This window comes from Perca flavescens, chromosome 4 (assembly GCF_004354835.1).
Source record: "Perca flavescens isolate YP-PL-M2 chromosome 4, PFLA_1.0, whole genome shotgun sequence".
Lineage (NCBI taxonomy): Eukaryota > Metazoa > Chordata > Actinopteri > Perciformes > Percidae > Perca > Perca flavescens.
This window is the reverse complement of record NC_041334.1, coordinates 22,110,194-22,135,446: the sequence shown is the minus strand read 5'-3', so window position 1 is coordinate 22,135,446 and position 25,253 is coordinate 22,110,194. Positions and strand designations below refer to the sequence as shown.

The window sequence follows — 25,253 nt, the reverse complement described above, 5'->3', positions numbered from 1 at the left end:
CAGTGAATCTCAGAATAGTATCAAACACTACCCATTGATTTTGTTTTGAAAAAATGTTTAATAGACTAACATAATTTATCATGATGTAGTTTTGGCTTATCTCTGAAAAATCTTACAGTATAGGCATCTTATATAAGAAGTCATCCAAGTGACAAATATGGTGAAGCCTTAGCATTGCCCTCCTTCCTTACAGCGCTCACTCTCGTGCCTCAGTATCTAGGTTTCCCAGGGCCTATAGGGAGCGATCTTGTTCCCGTCCCAGAATAGTTTGATCAGCCATAAAATCCCAGGGCTTTGAAATTACTAACCCTATTTAGACCCCTGCTACAGTATGGTCTCATTTATTTGTGTAGCCACATTGAAAGGAACCAGTCCCCTACCATGGAAGGCTTTTTATCTACCAAAAACACACAAGACATAAACTCTCATTATAGTAAAAGCTGTCCTATTTCTATTAAGAGCCCCGCCCACCTCATCTCAGCTGGCCCTCCCATTCACAGACACACAGACACAATACTGCTCCACCTCCTCTCAACACACACACCAGCCCAGGATATCAGTCCAGGCTCTTGCAGATGTCGTAAAGGGACGTTAGTGGAGCATAATGGTTTTAAAATATGTACATAATGTGATATCACTAACCTAATTTGTTACATAATAGCAGAAAATCTGGATAATTTTGAGTCCTCTGTGTCTTTATGCATTTGCATTGAGGTTTTAATCACCTGAACAAGACTTAAATAACAACGATAAGATTTCATTCATTTCCTAATGAGACAATAGGCAACTGAAACAATGAACTGAGGATCTAATTAGCCCATAGAAATTATTACCAAAGAGTCCATTAGAAAAGACAGTAATTATGTGACTTTTCCTAAGTGAGGGTCAATTTTCCTAAAGGGCAGCGCCACTGTGGTAATCTCTTGGCAAAACTGTCAACACAACATTTTTCAATTAGGGATAAACATTGAGCAGCTGAGCAACAATATTATCACTGAATTCCCAGATCTACAAATAAAAGCCATATGATTTCACTCTCTGTCACAACAGCTAGAATATGTAATATGTTTTATATTAATATGCAAAGTTATTTTTGAGGACATACAAAAAAAGTTGCATTTGTTTGAACAGTTTCCACCTTTTTCTTTTCCCAACCCTCTGCTGTGATCTTTGATCTAGCTATTTATCCCCTTGGCTCAGTCTTTTGCTCAGCATTTAATCTGTCAGTAAGAATCTCTACTTTGTCCCTGTAGAAAATCCATTTCTCTCCCCCTGAGTAGCCCACACATCATTTTTTTCAGTTCTCTCTGTTTCTCCAGCTGCCTCTCCCTTGGTATTTTTTCCTCCCTCTTCCCCTGGTAGGCCACCATTTCTCTGGGACCCTCTCTTTTCCCTAGCAGCTTAATGCAGTCCCCCTGCTCCAAAACAGCCATGTGTCTTCATGTGTTCTTTCCTTCCTCTGTGTTGGCCCAGATGGATGGGCAACATAAACAGCCAATGAATGAGAGTTAGAGATGTGGGAAGGAGGGGGGCAGGGATATATCATCTATGTTGGTGGCTGGAGCCCAAGCAGCTTAGAGCACTGGATGAGCATAGTGAGATCAGCACAGTACAGCACAGATAAGCCCTGTACAGGCCCACACAACACAGCAAATAACAGCACATGGTCACAAAGACACCAGAAGAGGTGACAACATGAGCACAGCCATCTAATGTTATTGCCATTTTAACCTTGACACAAAATGCATCACATGTTGGGCCATTTGTCACCGAGCCTTCAGGCAAGGTCAACAACCATAAAGACAACTCTGTAATGGATAGTGGCATGTGAAGTGCTTCCACAAGGTCTACAGCCTTAAACAATACACAATGGAGTTGGTTGTGTATGCAAACACCGAATGTAATGGTGCAGGTGATAGTGTAATTGTACAAACAGCCCAAGAGCAGGCTGTGCAGCTTGGTGATGTCTCCGCTTTTCAAGAACACTGACGGTTAGAAGCCGCGCTCCCTGAATATGAACTCACAGAGCAAGAAGACAGCAGGGGAGCGGGGGGCGGTGGAATAACGAAAAGCTCAGCATGAGGCGATTAGGATCTTTAATATTCATAACTGTTCAGTTTGCTCTGTTCCAGAGGGGAGTAGTTTAATCACTCAAAGTCATGTTGTTTCTAAGGGAATGACAGCACACCAGGGACGGACAACGTCATGCTGTGGTGAACGCCAACTCGACACCAGACCATCTTTGTGACTGCTGCAGCCTGTTAGGCCCTTCCACTGAGCATTTACATAAAGGGCACTCAACACACCACTACACTGTCTTCTTTGTGATCTGGAGGGACACTCTAACACAGCCCTACAATGTGTGTGTTTGAGTGAGAGGGCACTTGAGAAAACACGACACGGTCTGTACATGTGATTGCAGCCTCGAATCGAGGTACTCAACATGTTCCAAATGACCCCCTCAGCTCGGTTTCTCAGAACGCTTAAGTCACCTTGGGGACGAAAAGACTGTGAAATGACTCTGCTGAGGTCACTTGACCTTCTCAGAGAGACTAACGCGGCGTGGGAAGACCCTTAGTAAATTTTACAATGATTGGCTGCTGTGGACAGTGACAGTCATAATGGTAAGCCACTAAGCTCTTTAAATAAAAAAAAAACATTGTCTAACAGCTTTCTTAATAGAGGATGGATACCCGACCTGACAGATATTTAGAAATTATGTTCGGGTCGGGCTCGGTCACATCAGCGTGATAAGGCATTGAACGTTTTAAATTTAAAACAGCTTATTATGTAGTTAGCCAATGGACCTGTGTCATTAGTATGAGAAAAAAAATTAGATTTTGTTGGGCTTGGACATAAATATCTTAATGCCTGTTGGGCTCGGGTCGGGTTCGGTTACTGCTCTGTCAGACGTGGGCTCAGCTTAAGGGTCCTTCCCACATTGTTGAATAAAATATCCAGACGCAGCATCACTAGAAACTACATCTTCACTGTATCTACTGACACATGAAGGATCAGGAAGAAGCAGCATCAATGGCATGTTAACTGAGAGAGTGTATTGCTTTCATAGTGTATAAAGACATAATTAGGTCATAATCATCACAGACATTGCAAGATGCATTTAAAGTTGAGTGAAAACTGTTGTTTCTCATGGCTCCTACATCAAAATGTCACCACTGTGTCGTGGCCTTAAGAGCTGCTCCGTGTGCCGTAGTAGTGCAAAGAAGTGCAGTGTCATGCAGCAGTTAGTCCATTAGGGGGCAGCAGACAGAGTTTACCAATGAGCCCCAGCAGCAGCAGCAGCAGCAACAGCAGCCAGTGGAGCCTGTCAGAGTGAGAGCAGTCTGCTTTAAGCTCTTCATTCTGTCTTCTCCACTCGGCCGGGATTAAGGCCAATCATAGAAATCACTGAGTCAGAACCGTCCCACAATAACAGATGGAGGGACTTTCCACTCCAGAATTTTAAAACATCACAGACAAAGTCACTTTCACTTTGCCTCGCACCCTCGCCGCTTCAATTGCCGTCCCCCACCACCACCTTTCATTCTCTCGCCATCCTTTTATCTCTCCTCTTCGCTCGGCTGTTTTATCCTGCCATCATGTGCTGTACTCCATTTCTCTCCATCTGTCTCAGTTTACTGCCCTCAAACTTTCTCCCTGCTCTAACCATAGTAATTCCAACAACACAGTAACAAACCAACTTCAAAACTGTTTAATTGACTTCACATAGCACATAACTTGAAATGGAAATAAGCTTGAAAACCTATGACATGTTTTTATTGCTTGCAATATTACACCTCCCTCTCGGCAGCATAAATGACAGGACTTCAAGTTCCAGTAACAAACTACTTTAACAATAAGAATACGCTCTCCTGTTCAGAGTGGCCAACAATGTTAAAGTCGATAATTAGGAGAAATAATGACCCTTAATTCCAAGTCCCTGGTTCGTTTGCAACTGGCAGCTGGGTATTGTAGTCCTCATTAGCTAACTCTGACAGAGGATCTGCATGGATGGGTGGGAGACCCTGTCTTTGTTCTGTGATCCAAAGCACCCAGTGGCAGGCCTGTTTGCAGAGGATGTGTGTACTGCTATTGTAGCATGTGCCGAGATAATCCCTGCCTTTGTCCCCCCACCCTGATAATCTTCCCCCTTCCCCCTCCACACTTTCTTTTTGCCTTTTCCCACTCATCACAGCACATTACTAACTCCACTCTCCTGTTTCCACGGAGACCAGATCTGGAAGAAGCAAGCTGTCACCTACCGGCAGAAGCAGCAACTCGCCAGCTTTTAAAAATCAAACACCAGCTTTCTACACTCCAGACAGGCCCACAGAAACACAATGTTTCCACAGTAGATTGCCAGCATTGTGCTGGAGCTCCTCTGCGTAGTTCAATAGGAGAAGAAAGGCAGCTGTCTTTACTTTAGAACAATACAGTAGCGCTCTGCAGCAGCTAAACGCCCTCATTATGGTTCTTCAGAGCTACACTGAAAATAATCGACCTTGATCATAAGCTCTTGTGTAATAATCTCTAAGTCTACTTCTAACTTTATAAAATGGATATAATCAAAATAGGATTGAAGCTAAGTCACGGGAGCAAATGAGCTAATCTAACATATTACTGACTGGTGAAGTATCTCCATAAAAACAATATTAATTCTCTTCTAATTGGGACACTTTTTGTTTCATTTGAGATACTCCATTCAAAATAATGTGCATTTCGCTCATTAAACCACAGAGCTTTTGAATCTAAGTGGCAGACTCATCATAGCACAGAACGGGGACAAAGACTATTGTACTGTGCACATTATCATTTACTGGAGCAAATACTATTGCAGATTCAATTAAACCTCCTATGGGTTGAATGCTACAAACAGCTTTATTACAACATTTACTCACAGGCACACATGTATACACAGGTCACGATGCACATGTCTAGGCCTGTAACAATTATTACATAATTCTAATCGCAATATTTTTATGTAATTGCAGTTTCTTTATTTAACCGCAATTAATTGCTAACATTAACTAAGGTCCTAAGGAATGGCTATTGATGGTAATTGTTGATTTTGTTTAGATTAGATTAGATAGAGCCAAATTGTAATTATATAAGTGATTATTGGTGGGACTGTTGAGCTAAAGCTATGCTTTTTGTGAGTTGTTGGCACTAGTCCCTATACATGTTCATAGCAATAAAAATGAAAAGGGGGGATGCAGTAAGAAAAAAACGTACAGAAGCAGTGATGACTATTTTGCCACATAGTTTTGCCAAAAGTGATGATTATGTTTTTTGATAATGATTAATGCTTTGTTTTTTCTTGATGAGGATAAATGTTCTATTGTCAATTTTATGTTCATTTAAGAAGAAAAAATGCAATGTTTTATGGTTGACTTCATAGGCTGTGTCCCTGTGTTACTACATTATCTAAGTCACATTACAGTGATATAACCAAAAGATGTATTCTGTGATTCATTCAAAACTTTTTATTTGTTAAATAAATATTTTTTAATTTAACTGAAAGCGACAATTATAATGTTAACCGCAATTATTTCTAAGACAATTAACTGTGCAGCAACATTTTGAATTGCTACATTTCTATATGTCCAGCACAAATTTAAAAGATGTAAAGGTCAAACAAGGTCACTGCAGGAGCATGGCAGTGAGTCAACACCACACAGGTCTGCAGGCCTGACGGCTTGCAGGTAGCCAAGTGTCCTACGTGCAGGGGCCAGCAGGGGGCTCCGGGTGAGCGTGCAGGCGGAGCGGTGTATCGATGGGGCCAGGATCAGCTCAGTGACATGCGGCTGTCTGGCTGGTTGGGCTCACTGTCCATTGTTTGACAGATAGTCACAGACATGCCCAAACTGCTGCCTGGCCTTTCCTGCTGTTACTGGCATCAGTCAGAATACAAAGACAGAGAGGAAGGGAGCCTAAAGGCAACATTTACAAAGAAATAAGATTCAGACGTCTTGTTTCTCTAGCAGCCCATAAGGCATCGACCTTGTAGGTGACTGAGAAGGAGAAAATTGCATACCCATTGTCTGGAACAAGCGATATAACTAAAAATAAATACATCAAAAGAAGCCAAGTGACATTCCACTAGAAAGTAACAGACCACATGACTGCTCTTTTAGTTGGTACATCTGTTAACAGGTGTGTGCGATTGCCTGGGTGACCTGCTTGTTTCGTCTGCCTCCTCCGCAGGCTGAGTGGGGAGGAGCAGAGCAAAACAGCATCAAGATGCAGGGCAAACGTCTCCTTCATCAGAGGTGAGAGTGATATATACACACACTCTGCGACACAAACACAACCGAATCAGACAGAGAGCTGATGCGTACACTCAGCCACTCCATATTTCAACAGTCTGTTATTTGTGTCACATCTTGACAAAAACGATGTATATGCCATACATAGTTTTTGTCAAAACACACTTTTTTTTAAAAACACACACACACACACACACACACACACACACACACACAAACATGAGGAGAAAAACAATGGCAGCGGTTAAAGCATGATTGTCACAGGATGTGTGTATGTTTAATACATATACGCATACACACATTAAGACACACTCTTAATCACCACTGGTCACATATTACACACACACAAACTCCACTGTATACACTAGGGCTGCCACCTCTTAGTCGATTAGTCGACTAATCGGTCGTTTTGGTCTTAGTCGACTAAGATTTCTTTAGTTGATTAGTCATTTTTTATGCTTATTCATGCTTAATTACATATTTCCAAGAAACTTCTGAGCACATTTATGGTAAACACAAGATTTAAAGTGGTACTTTTGCAGGATTAATTGTGGAGAAACTCAGTTTTACAGATGGTTAATTAACTACATTTATATTGAACTTTTCTAGTCTTAACCACCTCTCAAAGCGCACAGCTCTGTCAATTAAATCAACTAATCGATTAGTCGACAGAATTTTATAAGTGTTAGTCGACTAAGGATTTCTTTAGTCGATGACAGCCCTAGTATACACTGTACACTTGCAATCAGTTCAAAAGAGCCCTGACTAATCAACTTGCAATCAATTATACACACATTTGTATTCTCTGTGCCCTTTTCTTTGGCAGGCTCAAACTGGTTGCTGAGCTTGGATGCAAATATATTTGGAAAGGGTCAGACTTGTATTGTTTGGGGATAGTGGAGAAATCCCTTTCTGGAATTCCACTGAATATTGTATATCCAAAGTACAAAAAAAAAGTGATTTAAATAATGTGTGATTTTGTAAGGGCAGCAGACTTTTTTTTCTGTTATATGTAGTCGTCTACACTAGCGAGCAGAAATGACCAGACTGATTTGGAGATGGCCAGGACGAAAACGAGGCAGTTGGAAATATAGAGAAAAACTACCATGGGAGGGAGGCAGGTTATTTTTTTTTTTTTTACACAAACCAATATTATCTCTGTCCATCAGCTTATCAATCTTCTTTTCACCTCACCTCATCATAACACCGTTTGTAACTCAAGGACAAACTTGTTTACTTTGCTGTCCATTTTTTGCCCTTTACTTCAATGATCCTTCTTACTTTAGACTGCTTATAGAATAATGAAAGGAGTTACACATTCAGGACTTAAAACCTGGGTTATTATTAGAGCTTTGGCAATATATCGATATTATATCGATATCGTGATATGAGACTAGCTAATGACTTAGATTTTGGATATCGTAATATCGTAATATGCCATAAGTGTTGTCTTTTCCTGGTTTTAAAGGCTGCATTACAGTAAAGTTATGTAATTTTCTGAACTTACCAAACTGTTATAACTGTTCTATTATTTGCCTTTACCCACCTAGTCTTTATATCCACATTACTGATGATTATTTATCTAAAATCTCCTTGTTAAAATATTTTGTGAAAGCACCATTAGTCAACACTACAATATCGTTGCGGTATAGCCTAGAAATCTAGACGCACCTTAGCGGCAGCAAATTTATTTTGCAGCCAGGATCAGTCTAGGTACTCTCCGTTGGCTTGCGAGCTGGAAAAACCAAAGTTTGGTCAGGCCAATCACATTGTGTATAGAGTCGGTGGGCGGGCTTATGAAGCCTTGTCAAAGTGCCAGAGAGTCCAGTGACAGCAGCTGGTGTTTGACAAAGTGTATCATTGACAGTGTATGGCCAGGCAATTGTTCAGGATTTACACACACGTGCACGCACGAGCACACACCTTCAGTCATATTCATCCATGCACACACACTTACACTTGCACACACACACACACCCTATAAGTATTCCAGCAGACATAAGAGAGGAAAAACATGCAGACACGGCTGTCTCTCAAAGCAATTACAGCAGATTGAAACCAAATTAAATTTGAAGCCTAGAGCAACACCAGCGACTTCTATGACAGATATGACAGGGGAGGAAGGGGAGTGCTGCGGGCCCAAAGGGTGGAGGAGGTGTTGGAGAGAACAGCAGGTGTGGGTCACAGAGGAAGAGAGAGCTACTTGGATAGGAGAGCAAACGCAGACAGAAATAGGACAGAGCTGGGCCTACACAGAGAACATCCGGAGGGGTCTCTGCCGGGATTTTGAAGATCATGCAGATGATTTTGCATGTTTTAGCCCATTAACGATATACTGTGTACTCTATACGTTACTGCCGACTGATTTTGTGATGAAAGTGTACCATATGTTTTGCAGCCGCTGGTTTACATGATGATGATACAATGAACTTGGAGAGCCTTTAAACAAGCGTGACATAGGTAATCCATCACAGTAAATATTTTGTCACCTTTATCATAGTGCTCTGACAGCTATGACCGGAGAGTTGGCTGCTGAACAACTACCTTTTCAATGCAACAAATGACCGAATTCACACTCATCACATCTCACACCTCTTTTCTTGACATCCATGTTTGCCTATTGTTTGTGTTGCAGCTGCTGAACACAATGCTTTTCTGCAGCAGTGATAAGAAACCAAGAAAGGTAATAATAAAAGCACAAATTGTGCAATATGAACAATACATGTAAGTTGATTTTAATACTGTAATAAAATGAATACAATTCCATGGCGGAAAAATCAATCTAAACCATATGGCATGCTTTGGGAAATTGTCGGGAGTAATGTAAAAAAATAAATAAAATGCGACTTGCAGGAATAAAACCTGCACTGATATGTTCCTTTCTGAAAACAGGATGTGGTTTACAATGCCTGGCTATTGCAGTGAAAATACATATATGCAAATTACGTTAAATATAGGATATCATGAAGCATTATACATATATATTGAATCACAGAGGAAATAATAAAACATGAAGAAAAACAGCAACACTACATCCAATAAAAGGACTTTTTTTTTAGCAGTCATCACACTAGAAAATGATACCATGCGAGTAGAAATATACAATAATCTGTAGACCATTTAGCAATCACAAACATGTGCTCGTTACAGGAATACAGATTAGCTCACTTTCCAGTTCTCCAAGAGATATCGTTTCTCCATTTTCATTATTCTAGTCCAAGAAATGACAGGATTAGTTGTGGCGGCTTTTAAACATCTGATGTTATCTTCCTCTCCTGGGTGAACAATTAATCCCTCTCACTTGCCTTCTTCTCATCACCCTCTCTCTCCTCATCCAGGCTTCTTCTCGCCTCTATTCCATTTCTCCTCTCTTCCTATCACCCCCCCACCACACTGTCTATCTCTCCCAGGAGATCTTTTTTACTGGAGAGAAATGAAGCTAAGTGCTCTGGCATTTAAATACCTACAGTATGTAGTGTAGTGTGGAGATATATGATGGGGTTTCTGTAATCACTAGTCCCTGGTCTTACAGTATGTGTGCACACGTACAATTCACCACTTTATCATCAGCATTGTAGCTGCTTTTACATTTTTGAAGAACTATTCACATTTATATATGGTGTGTTAGTAAATCTAATCTGAACATTCAATTTCCATTAGAAAAAAAAAACAATATTGGATAGACGGATCTATAATTGCACATACACTGTGATGACACTTCAAATGATAATCTGTCACACGTTTATGTCAATATGTCTTCTGACTAACAAATTAAGCAGTTTGTTTTCACTGTGTGGAGCACAGCTAGCTTGCTAGCAGGTTTCATGTATTCATGCAAATAACATCTGGCTAACAATGTAAATGTTTGATCATTCTGCTGTAGCTCGTCCTGATACAGTCTATACTCCTCGGCCACCGAGAGATGATTCACTGAATGTTCAACAAGGGGATGATGCTCAGCATTCACAAGTGCTGCGAGTGGTGGTACCAAAATGTAGGACCTCGAATTTATAAACATATCCACATGAATACATAAAAAAATGACAAAATGTGTAAAGGTTTGGTAGATAAATGATAAATATTCCCATTCCAAATGACTATATGCAAAATTATAGCTCAATCCATCTTTTTCATTTTAAACTCATTTAAACTTTGCTCCCTCCCTGTCCTGTCTAAGAAAATAATCCCACGGCTTTTCTTTTCATGTCTGTCAGATGTGGATTGAGAGTGCTCTATTTTCTGAGCTGATAATTCACTAGAGTGACTGGCAATACTGCATGTGATGTTGTATTTTAGTGGTGAAATATCATCTTGAGTTCAAAGCACCATCCAAAAACCACCTGTTATACTATTCTGTACGTTTGTAACGACCACAGATTGTATAAACATGATCGCTACATATTGAGGAAGAGTTTTAAGCGTGTTAAGCCTAGCACAGCAAAGAAAGTTTTTCAACAACATCCATGTCTTTAACTTGGTTAGTTAACACATGAAAAATGGGGCAGAGACTTTATCAGAGCATGTCAAAAGGCATCACTTGGTGAGGCTACATATTGTTATTGTAAATTGCCAGAAACACAATCCAGCTGACACATGGATGTATTGGTGACGGACTTGCTAGCTAACAAGGTATAACATGTAAAAAGGAAATATTTACTGTAGGGCTGTTGAAGAGCATATTTTCACATTTAAGAGAAGCTAATTGTTCCCCCTGCTCCCTGTTGCATTAAGTAGCCTACTTCATGTTTCAATCTGTTTAAATGCTGATTTTAAATATGCGTACAAAAAGAGCTTGATCAAAGTAAAACTAATTTAAATACACAGGTTCTGGCAAGCCAGCATCATGTTAAAAGTGTAGCTAAGCTCCTTTAAGGAATACAGTAGTTCAGTGTGTAGCAATTGAGTGGTCAAACGATTGAGAGACAATGGATGTGGTTAGAGGAGACAGCTGTTGGCGATCGGAGCAAAGAGTAAAATTAGCAGTTGCGTTGTAAAGTGGTAGTAAATTTATAGTGTAGGTTTCAGTTTGTCCATGAATAAACACTGCAGCTCCTCAAGACCCGAGTAAAGTTCCCGTGTCGTGCTTCTCAACTGCTAAAGTATACATAGTGAAGGTGGTTAGCCAGATGGAGAAAAGCAAAATAATTTTCCAAGAGGATGAGAAAGAAAGGATACGAGAGGGCGGGAGAGCCTGTCTACAAACCAATTCATGTCACATATCGGGAGACGCGTCTAAGGTAGGTGATGACGAAAGGATGTACGTGTAGGTATGTCATGTATTGTTATTTAGTGCGCTCGCATCATTGCAATGTGAAACCAAAATTGTAAATGCATACAATGTAACAAAAAGACAAACCTTGGTATAGACTTAAAAGGCCCTAAGATATATATGGAGTAACCGCAATGTCCCATGTTCGAATCGTTACAAGAACCTTTTCTAACATGTCATTCCTCTCTCTGTCCCCCATGTTGGCTGACAAAAACGCTAAATGAAGACAATAAATTGACATTCATGCATGCTAAGGTGAGAAATATATGAAATGCCACTTCACACTTAACGCACTGCCATATGTAATCTTTTTACATCCTCTTGAAAATGATCACATATTCTCTTTTTGGGAATTTGCTTAAAACAGGTACATCATTAGCCTGGTTGACACCAGACCCTTCTCAGTTGTAACTGAGAGTGGGTCTGGGCAAGCTTCATTCACAGCTCATTTCCAAAAGGGCGTCACCAACAGATGTTGCTGTGCTTCGGTGGCCATCATGCTGAATGTAAACAAAAATCAGCGCTATCGTCATCATGGAAAGCAGCGGTTGTGATTGGTGCCTCGATTGGGAAAAATTGGAAATAGGCTTGAATGGGCTCTTGGCCAGACTGACTTGCAGAGCAAATCTCAAATTTGCCGGAAGTTCGTCAGGGTTTTCCCAGGCTAGTACACCAATTGAATGCACATAATTACTGCTCACCTTGGCTAAATCCTCATCCCTGTATTGGAAACATGAAATTGATGTGTACTTGACCGTGGATAAAACAACTAAGGGTCAGACAAAGCGTCAATCCCAGACCCTACAGCCCCTTTAAATAAACACTTTAATTTGTACTGAGAATTGTAGAGGGGAAATATGTCATGTGAGAGAAAAGCAATGGGCTAATTGATGCTGATTGTGAGAATAAAGCAGTGGTCAGAATAAATGAATGAGACGAGGTAGAGCCCATGGCGTACAAGGCCATTCCCAAGTCTAATCCGCCTAACAAGGGTGAAAATACACACACTCAAGACGTCTTAGACTCAAATGATCAATTTTAAACTAATGCACACATGTACAGACTCAGAAGCACACTCACACAGCACAAAGATGCACAAAAGCCTTCAACATACATTTATTTTTAAAGAACTTAGGCATTTAGCATTGTTGAAGGGCAGAGAATGAAAATACCTTATATAATTCCACAAAGGAACAAACTCATTTTCGAGAGGGCTTCAAACACACAGCAGCCAGCTGCTTTATTTAGTATCATTATACACCAACATTAGTCAAAGATTATACTGTGCAGCCCGTTCCGTCTGTGTATGAAGTCCATTTAACTAGATGGCATTTTCAGTTTCTCATTACCTGAGTGGTATACGCTGTGTGCCTTTTATCTAATGTGCTAAACATATCTCCTGCTAGTGAAACAACACACTGCCAAACAGACAGCGACATGATATAAAAGAGCAATGTGGAAAATGTAAAATTTCAGAAAAACCCTTGCAGGATAGAAAGAAATGGTGAAAAGATAAAAGGGAGGGAAAGTAGACGAATTTAGGAAGATGAAGAAAGCAAAAGTGTGACGGAGGGAGAAGGAGGGAGTTAGGCAGCGCTGAAACAGTCTAACCTTGACAGAGAGCATCTTCTGACAAGCATCTGCCTCCTGTAATAATTTAGAAATAATCTCCATCCACAAAGGCCCAGCAGTCTGGCAGAGCAAATGCTCTGTGCCTGATCGATCACTCCGGTTCAGCCAGCTGCCAGTCTCTGTGTGCACAGGCCCAACATCGATCCCTACTCTCTCTCCGTACATAGTAGGATGATAAAGTGAGGAAGAGGATGAAAAGGTGAGACTAGTGATGGAGGTAGTGATGTCGAACTGAAAAAAAAAAAAGGGATACAGAAGAGTGATAGATTCAAAAGCAGATTTCAGAAATAATGGTGCAAAGTAAAGAGAAAACAGTGAATGCTATTGAAAATTGAAAACAAACACAGTGGATGCATCTCCACAAACTACAGTACAAACTGAATCCAGGCTATTATGCTGCTCCCCCATGATGCTCTGCTTTATGGCAAATATTCGCTGGCAAGAATCTGCCAGGAATCTGGCAAGAAAACAGACATCATCTTTTTGTTGAGAGTTTTTGGAGGTGCAGTAGGTGGCCACCCAGCTTCAGACACAAGGAACACACACCAGCAAACACAGGCACATCCCATCAACACATCCAATTACTACTCAGCGTTGTGACAGCATTAACTGCCACTGTGCATTTGGCCCCTAGCAATTAATTGACTTTTAAATAGTCTGCCATTAGCACCAATTTAAATGAATAGATGTACTCCTCCGCCTTCACTTAGCATACTTTGCCGTGGCTGCCCTTAAGAAGCAGCTCTACTGCGTCATCTGAAATTGTAGTGCAGCAAGCGAGATTTCAAAACAAAATGAACCATGGCTCTAAAATATGTCATTATCATGCATATAGATGATTATAGTATCAGATTAAACCTTTTAACTGGATCACCTGCGTGCAGTGTGTGTGTGTGTGTGTGTGTGTGTGTGTGTGAGAGGTATAACCTAAATGTTCCAAGTTTTGTCTGATGTAATGTAACTGCAAGGAATTCATTTGTAAGGGAGATATTATACTTAGGTGAGTGTATACGACTTTTACAGTTATAGTTTGATTTTCTCACAAAAATCTCTTTTAAAAAAAAAAAGTCTTCTTACTGTCTAGTCACCATATTTCAGATGAGAGAAGAAAGGAGGTGGCAAAATGTTGATATGCTCATCTAGGTTGTTTTCAGTTAATTCCTGCACTCACAGGAATAAAACTTTACAAGCAGCAGTGAGTGCTTTCCGAACTTTTTTGGACTTATCCCCCGTGTTTCACCTCTTCACAAAGAAGCTTCTACCTTCTCCGCTCTGACTGCTGGATGTTTGGAGCTGCAGCCTGAGACATGGATTCCAGGAAAGACTCAAAGCTGGAAAACAATATTTGACTCCTCTGCACTTTTTCCAATGAAAAATAAATGAATAATTGGCTCAATATTTTTGTCTACAGCTATATATATCAAAGATAAGGCAGTACTGGACAGTGGTCTTTGTTGTAAAGATCTATATATATATATATATATATATATATATATATATATGTGTGTGTGTCCATTTCTCTTGCTTAGACACAATTGACAAAAATATGTGGAATAAGTACATAGCGTTAGGGTTAACCCTATTTAAAAATCACAATCACAAACAGCAGTGATCCTAGGCTATTTCTAAGAAATATAGTGGATGGTCAGACGCAGAAGAGGCGGAGGCTGCCCGCTTCCTTTCGGCACCCATTTTAACCAATTGTTCAGACAGACAGACATGACATGACACGGCACAGAGCTCCCCGGCCGGCTCACGAGCTGTAGCGATATTTTGCCATCTGGTCCATTTTCTCTGTGCACCGCGAGGGAATCTGGCAAGAAAACACACTGAATCTATTATAAACGATAAAGGATAGCCAATATTGTATTATCTGATTATGCTGGGCCACTTGAAGGTTGGCTTCTGGGCCAGATGTGGCCTGCAGGCCACCAGTTGGATAGCCTGGGTGTACAGTATTATAAACCGTACAGTATAGAAAGGGGGGGTCAAATGGTAGAGGCTTATTGTGATAAGCTGAACCTGAGCTTGTAAGTTTGTAATCAATGATCGGGATTAATGAGTATCAAAGAGAAGAAGAAGAGCCAGGCTGCTTTTATCTGAGGTCGCAAAGATTACAGGAGCAAAGGACACACATGAAAGAGAGAGAGAGAGAGACATGAGGAGAGGGAGAGAGACAGTAAAAGAGGCAGAAGGTAAAGAGGGGGACAGAGTGAGATAATTAGAATTGTAGAGGTGGTTTTCCAAGGTCAACATTTCAGATTCTCCTGAAGCCCCCCCCAACGCTCCCTTCAGTACCCACTCTCTCCACCGCTGCCTCCAGGCAAACTCCCATCTTCCCTTACCTTATTTTCCCATTGCAACGCCTTTCCCCTGTCACTCTTTCGGCAGAGAAAGGCAATGTCCCATCCCCCTGGCCACTGCCTTGAATGAGCCAAAGCTTTAGCCGACAGCTGCCGTATAGCTTTTCAAACACAGGATGAATTAAATGGGTGATAAACAAACAAACAGGCCTCCTGTCTGTGTAGTCTGGGGAGCCGCCTGTCAGTCAGCGAAAAAACAAGGTAACTGTGCATCAAACCACATCTCCAAGCCCCTACTTCATTGGCCTGTAAGGAAAAACACCTGCCAATCATAAAACGTGTTAGGTCATTATATGATGACAGGCTGTCAAAGCTCAAGACAGTAGGGCAGAAATCACGGATGAGGAGGAGGAGGAGGAGGAGAAGGACTGCAGGGCAGGTACTGTATACCAGAGTTCGACAGCAAGAACTCAACTCCTCGTGATAAGAGACTAAAATCATTTTAGTCTTTCAGTTAATAAAAAATAAATAACAATGAACAAGTAAGGTTCTAACAGTTTTAAATATGTTTTGAGAGTTTCGGGATTTAAAAGAATCCGAAACCAAAATACCTAATCAATACCGAATTAACACAGTAAACACATTAATGAAGTAAAGAACGTCCACAGCCTCTAAAATAGTTAAATGTAAAAACTTAATGTTGAATTCACATGCCCTTTTCATATAGTAGGAAAGCACATTGCTATCGCCAGATGAGTGACAATTTTGTTTGGCAAATTTTCGCTAACCAGTGCATGAAGGTGTTACAAAATGTTTGTTTAAAGCACTTAAATAAGAAATTCATGTTGTTTAGTTTAAAACAGTCTAAAGGAAATGGTCAATTATAGTGTGATTAAAACTCACTATTTACATTATTTTCAGTACTTGATTTCCAGCTGATATGTGAAAAGGTACATATTTGTTTAACAGTAATTTAGTTTTACTGCAAACCGTCACAGGAAGTGCTTTTATTTTTATTTTATTACTGAGATGAACGTGAGACGCTAGATGCAAAACATGTCCGTCAAGCTTAAGTTGTTCACTTTCTTGTATGTAAAACTGCAACATTTTGAACAGTAAATGTTGATAGTAAAAGACACTCCAATACCATTCCACTACAGAAGGCATGTTGGCTGGGTGTAATTAGAAAGCTAACGTTAGCTAACGAGCAGCAGCTGAGTAGGGTTCGGTTTGGCGGCATAAACCGAACCCCGTCAAAAGCCAACTATTTGGCCAAATCCGAACACGAATCCTGGATTCGGTGCATCCCTAGTTTCTTTATCTTCCATAATGTGACGCATCTCCAGGTAAAACACTACACAAGTCTACTGTTTTTGGGTGGGGTATAGTTACGATAAATGATAAATTGATTAATCGATTAATCCAGTCAAAAATTTTGGTAATCGATTTATTTGAAAGTAATTTATTCAAGAAACAAATGCCAAACTTGATCTGGTACCAGCTTCTCCAATGTGAGGATTTGCTGCTTTTCTGTTTTATATCATTGTGAACACAATATCTGGTTTCTGGAATGTTTGTCAGGAAAAAACAAGACATCTGAAGATGTCACATGCTATGTGACATTTTATCAACTGAATGACTTATTGACTAATTGTACAAAAATTATAATAATAATAATAATAATATGCAGATTTATTGGTAATGAAAATAATCACAGTGCCACCACGGGGGCTCTGGGTTAGGGTAAATGTGCTCTAACACCAATATAAGCCCAGTTTCTTCTTTGCATGACTATTGCAGGCCAATGCCACAACTAATATGAGATGAATCAACAAGTTGAGACAGACTCTGAACAGCTTCCACTTAAGAAACAAACACAACAGAAGAGAAGTGACAGTGCTTTGCAAATGAATGCAAACTTAGGAGAAATGGTAAAGGGGAGAATAATTCAATCTGCAGCCACCTCCTCCACTCAGCCAAGGAGAACTGAGCAGAGGGGAAGGCGAGGGGAGGGAGGAGGAGGAAAGAGGGCTGAGGCGTGTGATGCCTTTCTCCCTGGGCAGGGGCGAGGGCGGCAGGCGCCCAGATAAGCTGGGGCCGAGCAAAGATTAACTGCTTGCTCTGATGGAAGAGCAAAATAAAGGCAAGCCGACCTCTGCTTCCCTTGGCCTCTCTGTGTGTGTCCTTACTCTGTGGGGACAAGGGGTGGGGATTGTGTACATTAACCATGATGAGAATGTTTAAACTGAGTTAACAGCAGCCCAGGCAGAAAGAAACTAATGTCATTCCTCCTGTGAGCAACACGACCTCTCATATCCATTCAACTTATCCCTTTTTGTCTTTCACATACTGTCAAACTTTTCCTTTCCCGCAGTCCTACACTGCAAACTGATATAATAGCCTTGGTGGGCGCACCTTATGTGCACGTTAATGTAATGCATGAAATTACCTTCATTCAAGATGTAGGTTTCTCTGTTGTGTTCAAAAGCCTTGAACCTCAATTAAATAAAATTGACCGTATTCTCTGCAGTGAAGACAGAATAACTTGACAAATGTAATTTCTGTGGAAAAAAAAATAAAATACTGTATACTGTATACTAGCATTAGTTGATTGATTTACATACATTTGGTTACTTCATTTGTGTGTGCATGTGTGTAACTGGTTATGTAAGAGCGCCCATACTGTGAGAACAGCCCCCTGTTGTTTGGATCAATGGTCTGTCAGGAACTAGTCTATATCCACAATGTTCCACTTCCGGGATTGGTCCGTTCCAACCGTAAATTCCGCCTGATGTCACTCTTTACAGCCGGATGTCCATTACCTTATGCTTTCTTTGTGTGGGAATTTTTAACTCTGGTCAATTTATGAGGACTATGGTTAACTGCTCCTCAGATCTCTGCAGGGTAAATCTAGACACGTTCCACCAAGACAAGTTCCTTCCCGAGGCTATTTTGCAGCGGCACCGGGGCTCCTTCCGGCACCTAGCACCGCCCAAGACGATTGTGATTGGTTTAAAGACATGGCAATAAACCAGAGCACATTTTTCTCCCATCTCCCAATGCTGTGTGGACTAGCCAGACCCTCCTGCGCAGCGCTGTGGAGGAAGGTCTGGCAATGCGTGACTAGTCAGGAACTAACAGCTCCTTTTCAGGACACAAGGCCCTTAAGAAGAGAAGAAGGGACACACTCAAGCAGAACCCAATTCTCCATCACACTGGAATTAAAGCACAGCTTCCCAGGGTCAGAGTCAGGCTATGGATATTATACCAGCATTCAGATAAGGATTATTTACCTTACTACCAACAGGTACTTTGCCCAAAAGCCACATCCGGCCTCCCACTCTTTGACCAGATTAAAAAGAAATTAGCATCATCAAACAGTGAAAAATACATCAAATATTGAATCCAAATAAACTTTAAAAATGTACGTGTGTAATGTGCAATTTTATTGCCACATAGATTTTTATGCAAATAACCACTAAAGCAATTCCGCAGTGTTTAATACTGGATAAATTGGAGGTTTCTCCATCTCTGTGATCTGTATCCACAAAAGTTTGCACATCGACTTTATTCCCATGGAAACCATTTTTCTATATGGCCTCTCAGCTGATGATGCTGATAAGAGGGAGCTGGCGGATAATCGTCGGGATGAAGAGGAGGTGGAGGGATCTGATAGGGTTAAGGGCTGGGGGATTGGAGTTTGACCTGCTTAGAACAGTGATCCATAATGACGTATTTTATAAAAAAAAAAAAAAAAAAACTGGCATTCTACAAAAAGGGGCTTACTTGGAAAAACAGATGACCCAACTGTGCCGCTTTGTTACCTAAACAAGGCACTATTTTTGCGCAGTGCTTATTTAATTTTTTCACCACACTGCGCTATAACATATAGTTTGTGTTTGATTGCTGAGGCGTTTTTCAAAAGTCCCTTTCATAAAAATGATCTTTTTCAATTGTGCCCTCTAGGAAAGAAAACAACAAACAGACAAGAGTACTGCCTCGCAATCGAAAAAAAGAAAGCCTCTGCATTTTAGCACAGCGATTCCCGATTCAAGTGCCTCTATCTTTTCCTTTTCTCTCCCCTCTCTGCAGACACAAAATCGTGCATGGGAGAGGAGAAATATATGTTTTATGCAGCTTGGGGAGACTTCGGCATAAAAGCACAAAGCAGTCATTTCTATTCATTTGTCTCTCGCTGACGGGGAAATGAAGGAGTGAGGCAGATGCTATTGCTACGTGAACAAGTTGCTTAAACAGAGAAAGCATTTCTTCCTTTCAAGAAGAAGTTGGATAATTAGATGCTGAATTAAACCCCCCCACTTCCTGCCTGGAACCCATATTGTCACTCAAATTAATGACTTTGTGTGAGGCAGGAACATGGCAAAAAAATATACAAATCTTCTGCTGTACACTGACATTTGTTTAGGAGAAAAAAAGGGGAAGCAGAGCATTCAAATAGAGCTGAAAATTGTACATTCAGAGCTAAAATAAATGTGCCCATTGATGATGTGAAGAAAAGTGCTGGAGGCAGCATACTGCCATGAAGCAGATCAAGTTCTGACATTTTGTCTAATGTGAAATGCTGCCAAGGAACAGTGGGTGGAATGTTGTGACCTTTTATCAGTGGGAGTGATAGAATGACCCAAGTCTATAGATAGAATAATCTTGAGATACTGCAATCTTTTTTTACAACACAAAGCTGTGACCTATTCCTGCGTGTATTTGTAATCACCTCCCACTCTGTCTGGTGTGTGTGTGTGTGTGTGTGTGTGTGTGTGTGTGTGTGTGTGTGTGTGTGTGAGCATGAAGGTTGCTGACCTTCTGACACATCTGTTTTGTGTAGCAGCAGCATAGTGACGGTATTTGCAGATGTTTGTGAGTTTACAGGTGGGTTCTCCTTTGAAGGTTAAACAGGCAAATTCTCTCAAGGGTTAGAAGAAGTTAGTCTGCCATACGTTGAGTGAGGTGAGTGTATCCATTTGTGTGTGTGTGTGTGTGTGTGTGTGTGTGTGTGTGTGTGTGTGTGTGTGTAGCTTAATAGCTTTGCTGCAGGTTGTAACAGATGGCTACTAATGGAAGTTCATAGATCTGAATGACAGGGGCCAGGGGATTGGGGAGGAGATTATGGGAGGGGATGTGTGATTCAGTGCATGTTTGTGTGTGTGTGTGTGTGTGTGTGTGTGTGTGTGTGTGTGTGTGTGTGTGTGTGCACGCATCCATGTGTTGGGAGTGTGTCTACCTCTGTACATATGCACAATTAGTGTGTAGATCACTAAAAAAGTAGACCAACTAATGCCTTGAGTCCTTGGGTTAAGGAAGATAAATGTTAAACAGAAAATTTCAGCCACACTAGAGATGTACCCATAGGAATGACAATATCTGTCGGTCGATCGGTGCACCACTTTGGTCCGGACTGAAATATCTCAACAATTATTGAATAGATTGTCCTGGAATTTGTGTACTGGTATTCATGGTCCCCATAGGATGATGCTTAAAGTGATGGTTCGGAGTAATTTCACCCTAGGGTCCTTTGCACCATGACCTCGAGCCAAACACCCCCCCAGAAGCTTTTTTTCACCTGGGTCGAACATTGGGAGAGTTAGCGTAGAGTAGCGTTATCAGCTGAATAGCTTATTAGCGCAGGGGCTAATGGACCCACGTTTGTATCTCATAAATGACCCCACTAATAATGCCCAAAATGATACCAAACTTCTACACTAGTACAAATAGGTTATGTACTCATCAAAACGATGGATTGGAAAGTTTGTAAGTACACCAGAAGTTTATGAACACTTGCCTGCTCTCTTCTGCTCTCTGTTGCTTCTGCTGCTGCTGCTGCGACCTGCAGTTAGACGAGTGCTAGGGCCGTCTACAAATTACTACACCGAAAAGAGATACAACAAAAATATTTATTAATTTAATGATTAAATAAGGTAATGTCTCCAAACTTATCTCAGTTATTACTTGTCTCCTGCTAGTTATACTACAGCACTTACTTAAAAAAAAAAAAAGTTAAATTAAAAAATATTTTTGTTGCATCTCTTTTCTGTGTTGTAATTTGTAGACAGCCCTAAGCACTTGTCTTACTGCCGGCAGCAGCAACAACAGTAGAGAGCAGAAGCCAGCAGGCAAGTGTTCATAAACTTCTGGTGTACTTACAAACTTTCCAATCCATCGTTTTATGAGTACATAACCTATATGTACTACTGTAGACGTTTGGTATTATTTCGGGCATTATTAGTGGGGTCATTTACCAGATACAAATGTGGGTCCATTAGCCCCTGCGCTAACTCTCCCAATGTTAGACCCAGGTGAAAAAAGCTTCTCGGGGGGTGTTTGGCTCGAGGTCATGGTGCAAAGGTCCCTAGGGTGAAATTACTCCGAACCATCACTTTAAGTGATCATTTGACTTTTTATCTAACACCATTAGCAGGTCCAAGCTAATTTATCCAGTGAAATATCTCCAAATCTACCTGATGAAATTTTCAGTGTTCAGTGTTCCCAGATGCCAATCCCTAATGACTTTAGTGATCCCTGACTTCCTTCTCCAGCGCCACCACGAGGTTGACATGTGTTCCCAGATGGGTTAATTGTAATGACTTTGATCATCTCTTTCATCTAGCGCCATCATCAGGTCAACATTTTGATTTGTCCTACGTGGTTATATGACCAAATACTGACCTATTTGCCACATCAACCTCAGATGTCCTTTGTGTTTAGTGCTAATTAGCAAATGTTAGCATGCTAACATGCTAAATTAAGATAGTGAACATAGTAAACATGAACTGGATGGTAATGGGAAGTCAAACTTGTACTGTCATTTCTGTAGTTCATAACTCTCAATCTGGGATCAATCTGATTGAGAAATTGCTTTGTACTGTTCACTAAGACAATAAAGAGGCAGATTATGACTGACGATATATAAAAATAAAATAATAAATACAGTCCTTATGCTATGTTTGTCACACATCAATGATCATCAGGTGTACTGAAAACACAGCAGAGACATTTCAAACATCAAACATTTTCCTCTGTTACAATATTGCATCCAAATGAACTTTTTAATGTATTTTTCACTTGTAAAAGAAATGCTAAAAGAGTTTGAAGGAATAGAATAGGAGCCTAAAGGCATATGTAAAAGATACCACAAATGGTGTTATGTCCTCAGGAACCTAATGAAATCTCTCTGAACTACACTGACAGAAATTTGGCTTTTGCCAATCAGTGCATGCTCCAAGTTGTAGAATTTTCTTTTCTATTTTTACCCAACTAGAGCTCGGCCTACTTTCCCTGTACTTCCCTGATGGGACCTGAGAGTTATAACTGCCTCTCCAAAGGCCTATAGGAAATGAAAAACCAAATTACTTAGTTAGCGTCTCACTGTGGTGGTAGTGGTGGGAGGGCTGGGGTCATTTAATGTAGCTATGTCTTCTACAACAGCATATACAAAATGTTCCACGCATGTTAAAGTTCTGACTGTTGATTGGGTTCATTAGTTATTCAAACCATCTGACCTCCCCACAGTACTGCTCAGACACACTCATTATTAAGCCCTTGTAATTCATTAAGCTCCCTAAATGAACACAAGCCATATCGAGGGGTGCTCGCTGGTACTGAGTGGCTTGCCGTGCCTCGGGGAGGTTAATAGTAAGTGTGTGGATCAAGTTTTAATGCTATGATGAGGGGAGGGTTGGACTTTAACTGACTGACATCAGAAGAATGATGGGTTAGAGGATGAAAATAAACCACAATGGTGTAAAAATATAAGATATAAAGGTATGTTTGCAGACTTCATTGAACGTTAAGTGATTATACTCATGATAGTAAATAATAGATGAAGAATCCAAATATACCTGGAATAAAATAAACTTCTATGCTACAAAACTACTTTAATACTAATGGTAATTATGATCATAGCACGTACACTTCCATATATTCCCGCAAAAATTCACTTAAATGTCGCCCCAGAATGAGGTGTGAGGGGAGCAGGGCTGCAGGGAAATCTCGCTCCCTCTGAAAATGAGACACAACTCCTTCATTTGTCATCGCGTCACGCCAACAGGAGGGATATAATCACTTGCTGCCGGTGGTGTAACTCATTGTGGGCACACCAGCTGCTGTCGTACTGCTGCTGTTGGGAATGACAGAAACTTAATATTCAAGTGTTTCAAGTGATTTAGAAAGCTTGGCAGAAGAGCTCCTTTAAAGGGTGTACTATAGAGTATTTATCGATTTACCGGCACAGCAGTCAACAAACAACACAAGGCAGCGCTGGCTAACTGATTGAAAAGAATCGCCAGTGGCCGTATAAAAATCAGTAACCATCCCCACATTAGACAAAGGAGATCTTCACTTTACTAATCCTCCAGCTCTAGTACACTCTGCCACTGAGGGCCAATCCAGATCCGACTGACAGCCCTCACTACTCACAACAGCTTCACAGTGGTGCGATAGCGGGAGCATCGTTTTTAGGGCTGGTGGCCCTTTAAAAGACTGAGGGCTGAATTTAGAGGTTATAAATTGGTTATTTGTGCCGGATGCCTGTTCAATTAAAGCCAGTCACTGAGGCGTCTGAGATCTTGCTGGGATGACGACTCAAGTCATCAACCACACAGTCCAAGGAGGTGGTTATACTCCCAGTGTTGCTGCAGTAACAATAATTAAAATTGTTGCTTTATTGTTGTTGTTGTTTTTTAACAACTGTACCAAGTATGACTAATCATTAAAAAACACACAGTAATAGAGATTTAGATTGCTGCATTCCCCTCATGGAAACAGTGAGTGAAATCAAAAAGAGGTTCACACTACACAGCCAATTCTCCAGTGTGTGAATATTCAATGAGGATTGGGTATTCTGTGACAATCATTCTGAATTAACAGGAGATTTTTGACAACTGATAAAGTTGGTTGAGCTCTGAGGTGGTCATTCAGAAATAAAAAAATTAGAAGTAAATGTAATGCTTACTGCTCTTGCCAATGCTTGCTAAGTTACAAGAACACATACTAGTGTCAGAATGATAAGGTAATGAGGAAGCAAAGTAGGTGCATGGACCAACTATACTATTAATCCGCTATAATTTCCTAAATTTCTTTAGTGGAAACGCAAGTATTTCAGACATTTTCTATGCACTGTAAAAATGTCTGTATAGTGCAGGTGAGCTTAGAGTGAACAAGTTGCTAAGTTAGTAGATCTTAATGTTCACACCAGTGCCAACACGTGCATGCTCACACTCCTTTCAGTATGTATGTTGGCTGTGCGTGCCACGCGCAAGAGTCTGTGTCGCAGTGAATTATAAATGGATGTAACATGATGACAGATGACTCAAAGCGGCCCGTCCCTCCCCATTCCTGACCCAGCGGTGTCGTCTTGGTTTCCACAGTCAGGAGGAGACGGAGGCCCACGCAGTCTGATTGATTAATTCTGTCAAGCACACTTTTGCTGTCCCTGCACAGTGTCCGGTTTGAGCTCTCCTGCAATCTCTCACAATCACTATCAGCATGACTGCAAAAGTCACAGAACATCACCATCACTCCCAAAAGAGAACCTGCCCACCATCCACCATTTTCTTCAATTTTTTTTTTGTTCTTTTCCAATCAAACAGGCCTGCTTGTCATTTCATTTGTAGTTTTAAAAATCTCCCAGAAGCCCAGTTTACTTTGGACTAAGTTCTGAACCAGAAAAATCCCCCAAATTAGTTTTTTAATTCGACAAATCGGACCAAACTTAACTCAAGGTCCACTTACTAATGTTAGATAGCTCAGTTAGGTATCTTCACGACAACT

At 40.8% G+C, this 25,253-nt stretch overlaps 1 protein-coding gene across 5 annotated transcripts in view; it reads right to left on the bottom strand.

The window, feature by feature from the left end:
- cacna2d2a (calcium channel, voltage-dependent, alpha 2/delta subunit 2a) overlaps nucleotides 1–25,253 on the bottom strand; it is a 155,221-nt gene that overhangs the window by 73,077 nt on the left and 56,891 nt on the right. The window lies entirely within an intron of this gene.